This window comes from Kogia breviceps, chromosome 12, assembly GCF_026419965.1.
Source record: "Kogia breviceps isolate mKogBre1 chromosome 12, mKogBre1 haplotype 1, whole genome shotgun sequence".
Classification (NCBI taxonomy): domain Eukaryota; kingdom Metazoa; phylum Chordata; class Mammalia; order Artiodactyla; family Physeteridae; genus Kogia; species Kogia breviceps.
The window spans coordinates 1,238,319-1,255,777 of NC_081321.1; the positions used below are offsets into that span (position 1 = coordinate 1,238,319).

General features: G+C 59.1%; 1 protein-coding gene across 13 annotated transcripts in view; it reads right to left on the minus strand.

Annotated features, from left to right (window-relative positions):
* Positions 1 to 17,459, minus strand: part of CACNA1C (calcium voltage-gated channel subunit alpha1 C) — a 521,192-nt gene that overhangs the window by 341,529 nt on the left and 162,204 nt on the right. The gene's annotated exons all lie outside the window — the stretch shown is intronic.

Below are 17,459 nucleotides of genomic sequence, written 5' to 3' on the forward strand. Positions count from 1 at the left end.
AGCCCCGCGCCGCCCCGGCTCTGGGCGGCGGTCCCTCCGCGCTGAGGATGCGGGGTCCGCGGGGTCCGCGGGGTCCGCGGGGCCGGGGGAGGTGAGGTAGGGCCTCATCTTCGCTCACCCCCTCGGCTGCTGATGGAACCCTGTGTGTTGGTCCAGCTGGATAGAAAGGAGATTCGGAAAATGGCCCTACAAACGGAGGAAGTCAAGGTCAGGCTCAGACGCAGGGCCAGGTCAGGCGCCAGCGTCCCGACCCGTAACTGGCGCTGCATCCGAGGATGCTCCCACAGGGGCAGGACGTCCCCCAGGAGCCGGCGGCAGGGAGGGGGCACCTGCCTGTCATCAGCCTGGCAGGGGAACTGACTCGGGGTAGGGCCGGGGGTCCAGACGCCCCCAGAGGGGGGCGGGAACGGCCCGAGCGAAGAACAGTCCCGGCCCGAATGCCAACAGCACCGGAACGAGAGCCCCCGGAGAGGGAACCGCGCCTGTGACGTCTCACCCGGTGGGTGACGCTGGGGGCAGGGCACCCAGAGGCAGGCCGGCGCGCGTGACGCCCAATCCCCACCCCAGCACGGCTCCTCTATCTGAGCCACGGTTCCGAGGCTCGTCCCACACGGTTCCGAGGCTCGTTCCACCCTCAGTGTGGAAAGCAAGTCACTCCCTAAACACTCCAGGGGCCTGGAATGGGATGATTCGACGTGCACAGGAAAAGGAAAACTTGCGGGGTACGAGCAGCCGCTCGCCAGGTCTCTGTGATCACGCGCTCGATTTCTCTGCGTGGAGAAGAGAAGGGTGTCCCGGGCGGGGCACGAGGGGACTTGTCCCAGCTGCGTCACCTGGGGGCTTGGCACCTTCCGAGGGGCTGCGGCCCTTCAGGCACCAGCCTCCTCTCACCCTCCACTCGGGGGAGACAGCAGAGCTCCGAGTTCACTCACAAAACATGACAAGGAAAGGAAGGGTCCACGTGGTGTCGGGCGGGGCGCTCTTCCCCGGGAAGCAGGAGCTCTCTCCTCTGGGCGGCTGTGGAGCCGCTGGTGGGGGGGTCTGCCCTCCCCCCGAGACAGGGCGCAGAAGAGACGCCTCCCAGACAGTGAGATTCTGCAGGAGCCAGAAGAGAATTCGAGGTCTCCTACCCCCCGAAATAATCCCCACGCCTGTTAATAAAGCTTGAAATGTCTTACAATGATTCAAGAGAAGACAAACGGTGAAATAGCCCATATTTGTGCTGGGCTATGAATGACCGTTATCTAGTTCTTGCGCAGGTTTTAACAGAGAGAGCAACTTAAAAGTGCACAGTAGCATCGATCGCCTGGAGGGGAGGGGGGACCGGGCACCACTAGAGTGGGAAAAAGCCACTAAACGAGAGACTTGAGGCACCGAAGGCTTCAGCTAAATGAGCTACGAGGTCCTGGATGCCCCCCCTCCCGCCGCCCCAGCAGCTTGACCCTCAGTTTCTCTATTTGTAAAATGAAAAGATGGGGCTTTAGGGCCTCTTCCAACTCTAAGACCCTGTAGGTCAACCCAATTCATCAAAAGCCATGTCTGTGCAGTGCCCGGGTCCAGCGCAGAAGAGGCGAAACAGAGGCCCGAGGTCATCTAATGATCATTTCCCTAGTCATTGTAACATAGAAAGAAAAACACACATTTTTTTTTGGCATGTGACAAAAGACTGAAAAAACATAAACATTCGGGGTTCTCTGAGTCCTTGTCAGGAAGACTAAGGATAGAATCGGAATCGCTGCCCCGCTGAAGCAACGGCTCCCTCTCCCCTGCTGGCAGGCCCGGGTTCCACTGCACGTGCACCGCTCTCTCCCAATGGTCAAGTTAAAACCTGATTCCTCTAAGCTGCTCGGGAGGATCCCATTGTCCTCGCTAAAGGGACATTCGACCAACTCGTAGCCAAGGAGACGCGGTGTGCATCGGCCGGATGCTTGACAGACACTCAGGACATTCCCCGGACACTGCCGTCCCCCCTGCAATGTCCGGACTGGCCACGGCCGTCCAGTGATTTCCAGGAAGCTCTCTGAGGACAGCGCTGCCGCCCTGAAGATGGCAGAGCACAGACACCAGGAGGACCAGGCCTCAAGGTCCATCGGGACGTGATGGGCACGTGACACAGGACAACTTGGAACCACACAAGAGGGACAAACTGGCCACAACGTCGGGATCCGATGCGTTCACGCAGCTGGTACCTTAACACACAAAGGCTTCGGGGAAAGTCAGAAGAGATTTGTGGATAAGAGACACAATGTGTGATTAAGAACAACTAAGATGCATCAAAATGCACCCCTCACTGAGAACTAAAATCACGTAAAACCAGTGCAGCGCTCTGGGCGCGGCCTCGGAGGGGCCCGAGCAGCCGTGCTCCACGCCGGCAGCTCGCCCGACCCCCGACACCAGGACCCTCCCACCGTCTGACTCTCCCACAAGCGTGGGCTTCACCTGGTGCAGCCTGAGAGCCACAGGGTAGGACAGGAAGAGATTCTCTACCAAGGACACTGTAGGAGTTTGCCTTTTCCTCAAATGTGGTTCGATTTCTGTTTTTGAAACTGAAGTCCCCGCACTCTGGCGACGTGGAGAAGCTCACGGGCCCCTACGCACCGCATCTCAGGAGCCGCGGTGAATGGCTGAAGGTCGGGCATCCTCGTGCCCGGGACCCATCTAAGAGCCCCCGAGCCGGGGGAGGCCGAGGCGGGAGGCCCGAGCCCTGGCCTGGGCTCCAGTTCCAAGGCCACCTCGCCCTCTAGGACAGGCGACCACACAGTGACAGAGGGTCATTTCCATACACGGGCCTTCCGGTAGTGAAAACTCATTTAGGAGGAAATAAATTGGAATTGAATTGACTAAACCCAGAAAATGTAAAGCAGGCACATTCCCAGTGAACCCACAGCTTGGTTTGAAAATGATCTTAATGTTGCATTTCAAGACAGGGTTCATGTCTGCACTGAACCGATTCCCTGGGAGGTTATTTACAGAAACCCTGGTCCTATCAAAGGGCTTTCAAAATGTCAGATTTTGAAATGAATAAAATTCATTTCAGTTTGGTGCTTTGGGTTCAAAAACCAATCATCCTCCAGTGTGGTTCTGGTCAATCACTGATTTAAGTGTAGAAAAACCTCACTTATCTGAATGTTTCTGGAGGAAGAGGTGGGAGGGGGTCTCCTCCAAACTGCTGCAAAAATTCCAAATGGTTGATTTTTAAAGAAAAATGGTGTTAGTCCTTGTAGTATTGAACACAGAATGGGCTAAGATTTAAATGAACACTAATAAGAAAAGTTAGTGACTGCAAAATTACAATCCATAATAGGCTTTTATTACATAATAATGAATTACATTATATCACTGAGTCTTAACTTTTTTTAATCAATGGGAAACACAGACTGGGGCCGATGTGCTGGGTTACAGTGTGAATTTAGGTCTCACAGCACTCCGGATTTAACGGGGCACTTTCAGTGGTCATTAAGTGGCTTCAGTGGATACAAGATGCAGGGAAGCAGGAGAGGGGGTCCACCCAAGGAAGAACAAATACATTCCTAAGTCTGGAATCTCAGTTTACAAGCAGCCAGCGGGGTGCTGGGATTTACACATCCACCTCCCTGTTCCGACAGCTTCAGCCCTGACCTTAGAGGAACAGGATGGGGTGCCCAGAGGAAGACGCTTTGGACCAGCAGGTACCTGGCAGGAAGGCGGCTCGGGACCCAGCGCTGTGCAGGCGCTGCTGACCCAGAAAGGGCCAGACTGCGTTCTGCTGGGCAGCTCCAGCCCATCCATCCTGAGCTAGCTGCCAACAGGTCCGCCCTACCCACATCTCTAGCCTCCGGGGGCCTTCCCTTCCCCCTCCCCAGCTGGCTCCTATCCGCTCTGGACGGGCTGGGCCGTGGGATATCTGAAATACCCAGGAAGAAATGTTTACAGGGACCATCAGGGCTGCAAATAAACCTGGCCGCTGGTTTGCTGCTTGCCCGGGACTGCGCTGTAGACCCCAGGAGCCTCCTGCTCTTTCCCCGTTTCCCTCTTATCTGAGCAAAGAGCAATCTGACGTCCTTCTCCTACACTTCAGTGTAAACGCATTCACGTTCCGGCTGGAACTGCTGAAGGCCCTCCTTCCAAAAGTGGTTCAAGGCAGGGGGGCGTCTGTAACAGCGGGCTCCAACAGTTCAAAAGTTGGAGATGGTCTAGAAATTAATTTTTTGGGAAAAAACTCAAAATATCTTACCAACGGGACCTCATTCAGGCTCTCTCTATCCCTAGGAAGTCTTGCCAGGAAGTCGTGACTGTCCTTTATCACAATTTATCACCTGAGAAGTGACAAGAGTCCTGGATTCCTTAATCCCCACTAAGGAGGGGGTTAACTGGCAAATCACAGGTGCTCAGCCTAGATGGACAAGAGGGGCTGCCCAAACCAATGGGAGGGCTCCGGACCCCTCGTCCCAGGAACACTGCATTAAGCTGGCCTGGCAACCAACTTCTGCCCCACCATCGTCAGCACAGAAATAAGTCAGTCGCAGGAGTTTTCATCCGTTAGCTCACCGCCTCTAAAGCAGAGGCCACCGGAAGCTCCACATTCCCGGAGAAAGCCCTGCTCTACCTACCAAGGTCCGCTCCGGAAGGTACACTTTTCGGGGGGAGCGCACTGAGGGGGGAGGAGCACAGACCGGGAGCCCACCGGATCTCAGATCTCTTCCCAGAGGTCCTCTGGGAGCTTGAGCCAACGGCCTCAGAGGTCTCTTTCCTTCGAGTGCTGGGAGCTCCACGGATGCCAAACTGAACGGACTGAATGGCCAGCGGGGTCCTTTCTGGGATCTGACACAAAGGTCTGAGTTGGGGCTGAGACGGAGACCCTTACTGGTTAGACATGCGTCGGCTCCGGCCGGCTCCAAGTGCTGGCCAGGGTCAGGACGTGTGGTCCTGTTCACCCCAGGCTGCTGGCCATCCGACGCCTGACACCCGGCCCTGTGCCCCGCGGAAACCGCTTCCTGCCTCCGGCACTGACCTCAGTCACTCTGTCCGAGACCAGAAGACATTTTGATGGAAAGCAATTTGTTTTTCTTGTGACAACGACGTTTTCCAAAGGAACCTGTCTCTGAAATAACTGCTCCCACGGACGTGGAGGGGCAGGTCCTGGGGTCTAACCCACTCTCGGGTCTGCAGCCGAGTGGTCGGGGCGGGTCTGAGACCCCCCGAAGCTCTGGGACACGAGCACCTCCACCCTGTGACTGGCCACATGGACCCACCGTCGGGAAGGGCAAGGCGGAGGCGGTGCGGGCACAGAACCACGTCCCCGCCGCCGCTGCCATGGCCACCAGTGACGTACAGAGAGACGTGTCTCTCCTTGCACGAAGAGAGATGTCCCTGGGCATTTGCAGGGCAGCAGCTCGACAGACTCTCTATTTTGGTGAAACTTCTCTACCGGATCCCATCACAGCCAGAGAGACGTCCCGGTCGGCGTTTGCCGTGGGAACAAAGGGCCCCCAGCGTCCTCACAGGACCCTCGTTTGGAAAGCTTTCCCACGCTCCACGCTGGTGGCTTTTCCAACGTTCCAGTGCGAGATGCGGGGCAGACTCTGATGGACGCCCAGCCCCTGGGGGGCAGGAAACCCAGGGACGCCTGCCTCAGGTGATCAACTGCAGGGTCATGGCTTAGGGGTCAGATGTCCCCGCGCGGGAAAATGGGCGGACACAGAGGGAACGAGGGTTCTCAGGGAAAGAAGCTCATCAAGGAGATGAGGACCGAACCCCTCCAATCATGGAAATGCTATGTCCCCAGCGGGAAGTAAACAAGAGCGTCACAGAGCAGGAAGCGGGGAGAGGCAGGCAAGGGACCCAAACAGGGACAGCGTGAGTCAACGGCAAACATTAGGCAGGAAACCTTTGAGAGAAGGACCATCGCACACGTGGGAAAGGACAGAAGTTCCAGCTTCCTGAAGGCTCCAGAGGAGTAGACGGTGTGGCGTGGAGGGAGAGGAGGGAGGAGGGGAGGGGGAGGAGGGGAGGGGGAGGAGGTGGAGGAGGGAGGAGGGGGGAGGGGGAGGGGGAGGAGGGAGGAGGGGGAGGGGGAGGAGGGAGGAGGGGGAGGAGGGGGAGGAAGAGGGGGAGGAGGGAGGAGGGGGAGGAGGGGGAGGGGGAGGAGGGGGAGGAGGGAGGAGGGGGAGGAAGGGGAGGGGAGGGAACCGCCCCTAACAGAGCAGCAGCCGCCAGGGCCTGGGCCGGGGCGCTGGGGGCTGTGAGTCGGAGGGCAGACAGCAGAGTCCAGAAGAGGGGTGGGGTGGGGCGGCTGGGGGGGGCGCCGAGAAGGGGATGGCTGACCTAAGGAAGACGACCGAGGGTCACCTGAGCGCCGACTTCTTCGTAACGAAGGGAGGACGCTTCCTTCCCTGCAGGTGGCAGAGTAGGAGCCACAGGGCACAGGAAGGCAGCAGCTCTGAGGACGCCCCACCTGCGGTTACAGACCCCCTCCCCGAGTGGACTCCATGCCCGGAGGTATCGGCAGAGGCGGAAGGACGTCCCGGCCTGTCTTGTCCAGGACCCGGCAGGAGAAGCCCCCTCTCCGGGTGGGCCCCGGGACCCTCCTTGCTCGGCGAGACCACGAAATGCAGGAGAGAGGAGGTCTCGGCCCAGAGCCCAGCTAGGCCGGGACCCTCTCCCTTGGCCTCGTAAAGAGAAGTCAGGGTGACACCCCCGCACCAGCCGCCTAGGGACTCCCCAGCCTCTCCCCCGGGGTCCCTCGAGCACAGCAGCTCCGCGGGCGAGCTCAGGCCGGGTCTCCCAGGCAGGGTCAGCTGGCCTGGGGCAGCAGGGTGCTACCCCAAACCCCCAGCTTCTTGGGGATGCCCTGCACACTCAAACCTCCCAGAAGCCACACCTGGAATCTTAGGAAAATACTTGTGCTGTAACAGACCACAGTTTTCAAAGGCTCTCCTCCCGTGTCTAACTGATGCACCGCGTCCTGACTTCTGAGCACAGTGGGTGAAGGCCCGTCCTCCCCGAGAAGCTGGTGGGGTCCACGCTCTGTCTGCAGCTCCACCGTGGGGAAGCATGACCCTGAGGGCCGGGGGAGACGGCCGGGGGGCTGCCTCTTCCCCAAGGGTCCGTCTACACAGTTTCATAGATTATTCTATGTGATCCTCACAGCAACCCTGCAGTTCTGGTGGCAACACTCCCGTCTGAACCTTAGTGAAATTAAATATAAGAGAAAGAAAAAGTTACTTAACACAAAAGTTGAATGGCTTCCCTGGTGGCGCAGTGTTTAAGAATCCGCCTGCCAATGCAGGGGACACGGGTTCGAGCCCCGGTCCGGGAAGATCCCACATGCCGCGGAGCAGCTAAGCCCGTGCACCACAACTACTGAGCCTGCGCTTTAGGCCCTATGAGTCACAACTACAGAGCCCATGTGCCACAATTACTGAAGCCCGCACGCTCTAGAGCCCGTGCTCCACAACAAGAGAAGCCACCGCAATGAGAAGCCCACGCACCACAACGAAGAGCAGCCCCCGCTCGCCGCAACTAGAGAAAGCTCGCACGCAGCAACGAAGACCCAACGCAGCCAAAAGTAAATAAATAAATTAAATTAAAAAACAAAACCAGAAGTTGACCCCATTTATTTCCACCTTCCAAGCAATGGGGACACGGATCTCTCAGTCTTCCCCACAGCAGGAAAGGGGACACACAGCGAGGCGGGCTCTGAGCTGAGGCTGGGTGTGGGGCCGGTAGGAGCTGAACTGCTCTGCGTAATGACAGCGGGGAGGGGTGTCTGTTCAGAGCAGCAAAGGTGGAGAAGGTGAGCACGGAAGAAATACATCAAAACGCCGGAGCCCAGGCTGGAGAGATGCCGGAGGGACTCTTCAGCCACAGAAATTTCAAACATTCCATATTCATTACCATGATGTGATCTCCCTCCATCTTCCCAAAACTTGGGTACAGACCGATACACCCACAAAAACCCCCACGTATGTGTGAATCAGCGGAAGGGTCCGTGTCAGGGTTCGTCCAGAGCAGAGAGAAGGGGTCGGTCAGAAAAAGCGGTTCTCGGTGAGATTCAAGCCAGTGGTGACAGCAGAGGGTGAGACTCCAGGTAATGCCCGCATCTCGGAGATGACCTGGGATGAGGGCTGGAGGTGACATGTAAGAGGCACCAGGCCCAAGGTCATGCCACCGGCGGTTGTGGGCCAAGCCTTCAATCCAGTTCTATCTGAAGACACACCCAAGCTATGTCCACTTCCTTTGCTCAGAATGTCTCCTCACACTCTGCTGACCCCCCACTGGCACCCAGCACCCGTCTTCACTCATAAACTCTACCCGCCCCCACTCTCCCTCTGATGGGGTGGCTCCTGCCTGCCCCTGGGCGGGGGACACCTGCTTCTCTGCCACCTGTGCACACAGCGAGCCTGCATTTCCCAGTCTCCCCTGCAGGAGGCAGCCCATGCACTGTACTCTAGACAGCGGGACAGGCAGGAAGCGGGGGGCACCACTTCTAGGTGGGACCCTAAAATGTGGGGTGCACTCCTCCATGCCCTCTTTCTTATCACAGATCTGTCAGCTAGATTCAGGGGATCGAGAGGAAAATCTCCAGGCCCAAGGGGATGGCACCGCCTCTAAACAGAAGAAGCCTCGGTCCCTGAGTAACCCCTATGGCCACCCTGCCAACCCAGATTGGGCTGCGATGTGAGCAAGAAATAAACCTTCATCCTGTTAAGCCACTGGGAACTGGGAGATATTTGTTACAGCAGATAGGCTACTCTGACTAATACACTTTCTCAAGGCTGCCGTGAAAACGTGTTCACCTCTCTACCACCCTCCTCTCCTACCAGGGTGCATTTTGATTTCCCACAGAACCCCTGTTTCCCCTCCAGGCTGACCTCCGCGAGGAAAAGAGCTGCGTTATACTCATTCTGTGCCCTCAGTGCCTAGAACACAGTTTATATCTGTCTTGTTAAGCGTGTAATGAATCAATGAATGACAGAGCCCACCTGAGCCCAACATATGACTACAATACCCTAAAAATTAATTAAAAACAACAGTCCCAGGACCAGCTAAGGCCTGGGTGAAGGGAATGGAGGCCAGAAAACACAGCAGGATGGGGATCCCCTTCCCTCCTCTGCCAGGTCCCCACTGAGCAGGCACCCTAGGAGGTGACAAAACATACCCTCGGAGATGCTGGCTGACAGCAAATTTTCACAGTGCTCCTTCCTACAGTACTTTGAAATCCTTTGTTTAAATCGATTGGCAATGTTTAAACACACCATTTCACACTGAAGTACAATATTACTAATTAGGCAATAAGGAGTAAGACAGTGTCATTTCATGGTAATGCATCCTGCTCAAAAAGCCCTCCCTTTTTCAAACACATTTTCAAGGGTTTCACATAATCTCATTTTTCGTGTAGAAAGGGGATCCTATTCCACTAACAAAGAGCCAGCTCCGGTTGAGTGCACCACTCCCGTAATGGAGAGACGCCTGGCGTGACCCAAAAGACGCTCCTCCTGGGTTTCAAAGTGCCAGTGCCCGACCTTGAAGAGTCCAGCTCTGACCTTGATCAAGGCAGCCACTCCTAGACCTCCGTTGCTCTCTTAGATCACGGATCTGAAAGGATCTGTATTTCCTTTTCCCGCAGGAGAGCTCCGGGGTCATTTTGTGAGTGTTTTCTTTCTTCTTCTTTAATGATCACTCACTATCTGGGCTCTCAGTGGTCCCAGTTTCCTGCCGTCTGCCTCGGGCATTCTTACATCGGGCACGTCACCATGGCCGAGGACAGCCAGGTGTCCCTTTCTTTGCTCTCCCCACAGGTTCTCCTCAGCTTGCTGACAGCGGGTCAGCATCCCTCTTCTTGAAGTTGCCCTTTGGAAGCCAGACCTAGCCCCTCGTCTTGGGCAGCACAGCCAGAGCCCAGCTCGGGCCCAGCATGGCAGAGCATCCTCCCTTTTCCATGGACTGGACCCTCTGGCCTTCCTCTCCTTGTACAGACTTAGTTCTCTCTCCCCTTGGTAGACCCCCGGTGTTCAACATTTGCAACACACAGCCCTGGAGGCGCCTCTGTCATGGCTGTACCAGCGCAAGGCTCTTTGTGGAGCCGGGGAGAAATCCAGGGTCCCCTTGAAGCCAGAGCCACATGCAGGTGCCCACTGGAGGCTCCGGAGGAGCCAGCCCTCCTCTTGCCCTCACCCGAGCTGGCAGAGACCCTCAGGGTCAGAATCTACATCCCTCCCTCCGCCACAGGGTTTCAGGTAACTGGCGACGTGTCACCTGATTGGAATACTTAGAAAGGTTCTGCGTTTCCCAGAGAACACTTCTTGCATTTCATTGTCATAAAAATAAGACCAAAGGGAAGACAGGGCAACTAGAGGCTGAACATCAGTTTGCTAAAGCCGTCTCTGAATCTTTTCCTCTCTCTGGGGGTGGGGATAGGGGTCAGAGAGACAGAGAGCTTTCATCCATCAGGCCCAAGAGGCTCAATGTCTATACCCCACGAGCTTTCCACTGACCCAGAAAAACACTTGAAATGTAAAAGCAAAACAAAACCAGATTGGGTCCAAAATATAAAAGAAAACTGCAAACTCAAAATGCATATTTAACTCCAAGTCTACAAAACCTAACAACGTGTCAACTAGTGAAATGCAGCTCAATGCACAGTTATCCATCAGAAAATAGAGTTTATGACACAAGACCAAAATGACTAATTTATCCTTCGTAAAACTCGACACTATAAAAAACACAATCGTCCTCTCTAATTTCGTTACAGCAAACATATTCAGTTCGATGTGGTGTGTGGACGCGTGTTAAGATGGCTGAGACGCTGAAGGGTGGAAGGTCCCGGATCGGGGGCCTCAGGCCCGGGGAGGACGGCCCCTGGGGATTATGTTGATAGCAACTTTCTCCGTTTTTGTCTTTTCTTCTAATTCTGAGTGTGACGACGCTTTTGCGAGCTGCTTGCTCTGATGGGTGTCGTGTCTCTGAGGCCCAAGCGGGGCTCCTGGAGAAGCAGCCCCAGGTTTGCTGCCGCTGCTTCTACCAAGCCCAGGTGCCTCCCGGGCACCCTCTGGCCGCAGTGCAGGTGGGACAGCTAGCTCGGTGCCTCTGGGGCTCCAGAGACCCCCTCCGAGATCAGGACAGCACGTCTGGGGTGGCGAGGAGGCCTTCAGCTGCAGGGTGAGGAACGTAAGCCCCCCGGGACGGGCCACCACGGGGCATCTGCTTTGGCCTTCTTAGTCATTCCTCTTTAAAGGAGGGGGGCCGGCAGGACACGGAGGCACCCTGCCCCTGAGGACGCCACCCCCGGGCCTCCGTCCCCGCTGCCCCACCCCTGGCCTGTCCATCACCAGCGCACGCCCGCCCAGGGGAGGTTATCTCCCAGCTGCCTGAAGAACCATCACTGCGCTTTGTCAGTGGGGAGACTTCCCAGGACCCCGGGAATGAATGCGGCCATCACGCAGCTGGCCCTCTTGGGGAGAGGCCCCAGCTCCCAGATGGAAGGCGCTGTGTGCCTGCCCTGCCCCTCGAGGCCTCCACAGCCCCCTGCTCCCCCCGTCCCATCTCAGCGCCAAGGAGAAGCAGTTCCTGACACGGAGCAGCTTCCGGGGAGGAGACGGCCCCCCAGGGGGGCGGCCAGCCAGGGACGGGTGCCAGACGGGACCCGCCCTCCCTCGTCAGGCCTCGGTGTCCCTCCTGCGGGACGCAGGACCCACCGTCCGCTCACAGAGCGACGGCCGGGGGAGGCTCTGAACGCGTAGAAACGTGGGACACGTCGCCACAGGGAAGTCTGTGAGGCAGAGGAGGGGACGGGGCGGCCGGGAGGAGGAGGAGGAGGTGTCACGCGTGCCAGAGTCCCGCTCCTCTCCTCGCCGCGCGCGCCCCGCGCCGTCGGGGCCGTGACAGAGCCCACACGGACTCTGCCCCGAGGACGGAGGGAGGTCGTGTTTGCAGGGCCGGTGTCGTGGCCGAGGAGCCCTCTCACTGTCACAGGGACGTCCTTCCTCATCAGGATGCCCCTGGGAGGCCTGGTGAGCACCAGACCCGCCCAGGCACGCGTCGGGGGTCAGTCAGCACAGCGACGTCACTGCGGCCCCTTCCAGAGCCTCCCCCGCCCACCGGCACCTTCTGTCCCCCTGCTGCCCCGCCTCTCTGTCTGTCTGTCTGTCGGTGTTTCTGCTCTGAGTTTGTCTCCATCTTGGTCTCTCCCGGAGCCTTTCCGCTAGGGCCCTTCGTCTCTTTTTCTTCCTTCCTTCCTTCAACGTAAGCCGTGTTTGGGCAGGAGCCCCATTGCCTGAGGGCCGTCCGAGGGGCCTGGTTCCCGGCCGTCCGGCAGGAGCCTGACCCCAGAGCCCCGTGTGGGCCGTGGAAGCCAGGAAGCCCCGCCACGACCAGGAGGCCACGTGGGTCAGCGCCAGCGACACAAGGCCCCGCCGTGCACGGAGGGCATCCTAGGAGACGCGCCAAGAATATGGAAAACAAGAAAAAAGCCCTGGTCTCCTAAGCTCAGAGGCTGAAAGAACAGGTCCCCGTAACTGCCAAACCCGGAGCCCTCCCGGAGCGGGCCTCCTGCTCTTCCCGTCACACACCTGAGATCCCGGGGACGGCTACGTCCCTGCCGGGAAGTCAGGAGCCGCAGGCCGTCGGGGAGGGGGTGGAGGAGAGAGAGGACGTTCGTTACAGCCAAGGATCAGGCCAATCGGGAAAAACTGCAACCGCTTTCCCACCGTGCAGAAGCCGGTTCTCCTGCACGCGCACCGAGCCTCCGTCTCCCTCTCTCTCTCGGACGCATGTAGTTCGTAACAGATTCTACGTTTACGGGGACCAGACAGAAACACTCTCCATGGCAACTTTCCAGGCTGGTTACAAGGAAGCATCTTAAGAACCTTTAGAGGCGACTGAGGAGACGCCCCAAACGCTTCCCCACCTGCCCGAGAGCCAGGTAACCTATCACGTGTCCCGTGTCCCTGGGACCCTGAGGAGCGAGGGGCTGGGGAGGACAGCCCGGCAGTGCCAGCCTCAGGGAGGGCCACGTCCTGCACCCGCTGTCTGAGCCCGTGAGCACCAGGCACACGAGAGTCGTTCTTAGTTTTGGGGGGACCTTGAAGCACTTTGTGAGACTCCAGGGAGAACCAAGGGGCCTTTCTCTGGAAAAACATGCACACGCACTCTTCTGCGTACATTCTCAGCGGGTCTCCCAACCTAGCTGTGCCTCAGAATCACGTGGGGAACTTTCCAGACCCGTGTGCAGGCCCTGCCCACGCTCACTGAGACAGAACCTCCAGGGGAGGCACCTGAGGTTCGTACAGAAGCTCTGAGGTCCAGCTTGGCACCAACCAGTGACCAGGATTGAGGGACCACGGGCCTCAGGTTCAGGGTCTCCCCCAAAGTCGCGAAGGAACGAGAATGTTCTTCTACTGAGCCAGGCGCTAAGACAAGTGGTTTCCCCAAATGACCTCATCTACCTTGCCTTTCACAGAAGTCCCGTGAAGGAAGTAATATCATCCCATTTAAGAGGCGGAGCGCCAGAGGCCCCAGAGACGGAGGCACCGGCCTGCCTATACAGCGTGCGGCGGGTTGAGGGCCCGTCCAAGGTCCCCTCTTCACGAGGACGCCACCAGGGAAACCCAGCAGTGACCCCCGCCCCGGGGGGAGTCACCCCGACACTGCCCAGGGCCCCGACCATCCCCCCAGCCGCTCCCCACCCCCTGCACCGAGGGACGCACGGGACTCAGCCCAGGCCTGGTGAATCCCTGGCCCGGCTCGGTTCTGTCCATCGTGGGCACCAGACAGACGGTTCCCAGGTAAGTGAGACCAAGCGAGGGAGGAGCTGGGGCAGCCGAGCGCCCCCCCCTCCAAACGCCGCGCGGGGGCGCCGTTTCCCAGCACGTCGCCAGCGTGCAGCCTCCCAGGCCAAGTTAGCAGCGCCCGGCCCGGCGCCCACACACCCCGCGAGCGGACTCGAAGTGGCCTCGGAGGAAGGAAAGCAGGTCCTGGGGGGAGAAGGAGCTGGAGGCCTTGGAGAGGGGAGGGCGGAAGCAAAGGAACCCGGAGAGCCGTGCGCGCCCGGGGTCGCGGACCCTGGCGCCCCGCCGCCTACACGCCCGCCACGGCCCGGCGGGATCGCCTCCCCCACCCGCGCTTGGACGCCGCTCTCAGTGGCGCGTCATCGGGGCGACGGCAAGGGCTCGGGGCCGGCGCCGCCGCGAGCCGCCTGTGGACAGAAGCCGGCAGGCCATCCGGCTGGTGGCCCCCCGGCACCTCTGGCGATCGCCCGGCTGCGCTTTCAGGGGCGGAGAACCTCGGCCTCCCGACGGGTTCCGTCCCCGGGGAGCTCCTTCCGCAGCGCCCGCCACCGTCTGAGTCCCCTGCCACCAACCCACGCCCCGCCCGCCCTGCCCCCTGAGCCCCTAAAAGCCCACCTGCTTGACGCCTCCCGCGGCCGCTTAGGTCCACGGACGGCAGCCCTCACAACCCACGTCTTCACCCGAGCTTCTGTGCTCTCACCCACCGCGCGGCCACACGAATACCGGTAACACCAGCCCCACACGCTGGAATCGAATGACATCCTGCGTGCTGGCCTCCGGGTCTACAGCCCCTCCGCAACGCAAGCCAGCATCCCCCGGCCCAACACACCCCCCTCCTCACTGCGGATGCAGCCCAGGGTCGTGACCCGTTTCTGGCAGCTCCAGTCACCCAAGAACAAAACACCTGGGTGTTTTTCACGTGAACCACCCTCGGGTCTGGCCTCCCCCATCACCTGTTTGGGCAACTGAGTCTGGGACTCTACGTCTCTGACTTGGTGTGTGGGGACCTGCTGGCCCATCTGTCCCCGCTTGAAGGCCTGGGCTGTCCCCCCCAGCTGTCTCTCCGCTTGTGTCTAGGGCTTCTCTAAGTAACACACGCGTGAGCTCAGAACCGTCAGCCCCAGGCTAGAGGCGCCAGGTGCAAGAGACGAGGCGGCTTGGGGGGAACCGCGGAGGCGATGGCCGCAGAGGCGGCAATGACTTGTCACCGTCGCCGTCATGCCTGAGGGCACCGCGTGCCCACCGTGACCTTGTCACTCCCACGCGCTCGGCGCCTAGCACGGGGCCAGACAACAGTCGGTCCTCGAAAAATCTCATACAACAGACGGACACGTGACTTCTCTGGACACTCACGACGACCCTCATCTTGAAATGACAAAAGCAGGCCGCTCTCGGGAGGTGCCCGGCTCCTGAGCCTCTCAGCCCGGCACCTTGCCGCCTGCCTCTCAGGAGAAGGCGGTGCCCCGGGCCGTCATGGGAGAGCAGCAGCGCCACACCTGGGCACTCGGCCACAGCAGCCACGGCCCAGGCCCACGTCCACGCGAGAAGCGTGGGCCACGTACGGGACCCGCGACACCTTTGGCCAGGGGCACTCCTCCCGCCCCTCCTTCCCGTGACTCACCGGCTCCCGTGTCCCCGGCCAAGGGAGAGGCTCCGCGCCAGGCCTGCGCTCGGCCTCCGGGCGTCTGGCCCAGGCGGCTCCGGGGGGCCTCCGCATCCCTGCGTCCTCCCGACCCGGTCCCTTCTCCAGCCCTTTGTCCTTCGCCAGGAGGAGGGGGACTCGCTCCCTGCACCCGTGCCGGGGCGTGTGGCGTGTCCGTGTGCACACACATGCGTGTGCACTTTGCACTCAGAGCATGGGCTGTGCTCACGCCTTCATTTACCCCGTGCTCGACGTGTGACGGACTTTACCGGAGGTGACAGGGCCTGGGAAACATGTCCCCGTCCCAGACGGCAGGCGCGCAGACCCCTGCTCCCAAAGCCCATATGACCGGGCGGAGGAAGGGGGCCCCGAGACGGGGCGTGCAGGGCTCTCGTGCCCCCAGCCACTCGGGCCCAGAGGCTCGGGGAGAAGCCGCCTCCCAGGAGATCAGTCCAGCCCGGGGTGCACACGGTTTGGGGGTGAAGAAACCATGGGCAGGAGGGCGAGGGCTCCCACAGGAGACTCGCACTTCGTGCCTGTGAGGCTCGGACGCTTCTCATCACCTCTGACGCTCATCGTGCCCGTGATTGTGAGGCTCTGGACCCCCGGACCCCACCGACCTGCTCACCCGCCCCGGGGGCGTCCTCACTCTACCAGAGTCTGCTGCTGCCTCGGGACACCCTTGTTCCCAAATCTCTTCTGGTTTGTGGGTTCAGGTCTGGAGCTCACATGCTAGTGCACGGTCCTAACCACAGTACTGTATTCTATGCAAATAACTCGGGCCTGGGTCAACGCCGGTGCACAGCCCAGAGTCCCTGCACCAACTACTAACCAAGCACCCGGGGGGGCGATGGGCTGGGTGAAGGACCTCAGAAGTCCTTCCGACATTCAAGTGTCTACGAGTCTAAGGTGCTGACCTCCCTGACAGGTTTTATTTTGTCCCTTCATCATACAACTCACTTGATTAAGAATCTGGCCCAAACCGTCAGTTCACTAGCCAACGACCAGCAGGCCCAGGGGATGCTTTCTGAGTCCTTGGTAACGCACCACCCCTTAGCTCTGTACCGTACCCCAGCTCCACCTGGCAGGACACCTGGAATGGTCACAGGTGTTTGCAGAGACAAGAGAATGCTCCGATTGTCATAAAAGACTGAATTCCAAATCCTCAAACATTCATTCTAATGCTTGTTTAATTCATGAAACAAGAGCTAGGTTGTTCCAGCCAAGAAAAGACCTCCATTGCGTCCATGTTTTCATTTTCCTCTCGGAACCCAGGGAATTCAGCTGAAAAAAGAGCACAGCCCCCGGCCCTTCTAAGAATCGGGTACAAGCAGCCCAAAAGGCTCCCCGGGGGGAACCACGTCATGAAGGAAGTAGCCGGGTCCTCCCAGGGGCCAGGGGAAATAAAGGAAATTTCCAGGAGCTGAGAGACGTTTTCAGCCTTTTGTGACAAGCTGGAGGGGCCCAAACTCTGGGTCTGAGCGTCCAGCCCCCCCGACACGGGTGCCCGGACACCACAAGCCAGCTGCCAAGGTAGATTCCAACTCAGACCCTCCAGCAAGCCTCCGTGGCCCTGTATCGTCTGCAGACATAGCTCACAAGCAGCACTGATTCAGTACCATGCCTCCCAGGTATTTTTAAGAAAAACTGTGACCCTGGGAGACACGGTAAACGCGGCAGCTTCCTCTTCCCTTCCCGCCAGCCCCAGCTCCTCGGGACGCCTCCTAGTTCGAGGGCTCTAGAGGTCTGTTCTGCTACATCCACGGTATTGGCAGCTGCCAAGGACCATCCATCTGAAACGCCGGCCCCTCCCACGGCCAGCAGCCTTCCTCCTAATGAGAGGCAGAGAGCCTCTTTCTAAGTCACGAGGTCCCTTCTTTGGAGAACCTGCTTCCCTCATTACATCCTTTTGTCTCTACAAACCCACAGCTGGAGAAGAACCTTGCCATGTGGGGGCCTGGCCTCTCCCATCCCTTCTCTTCTCCTGGTGTGTCCCCCACTTCACACCAGGCCTGCGGGAAAGACCTCAGAAGGTGACAGAGGAGCATCCG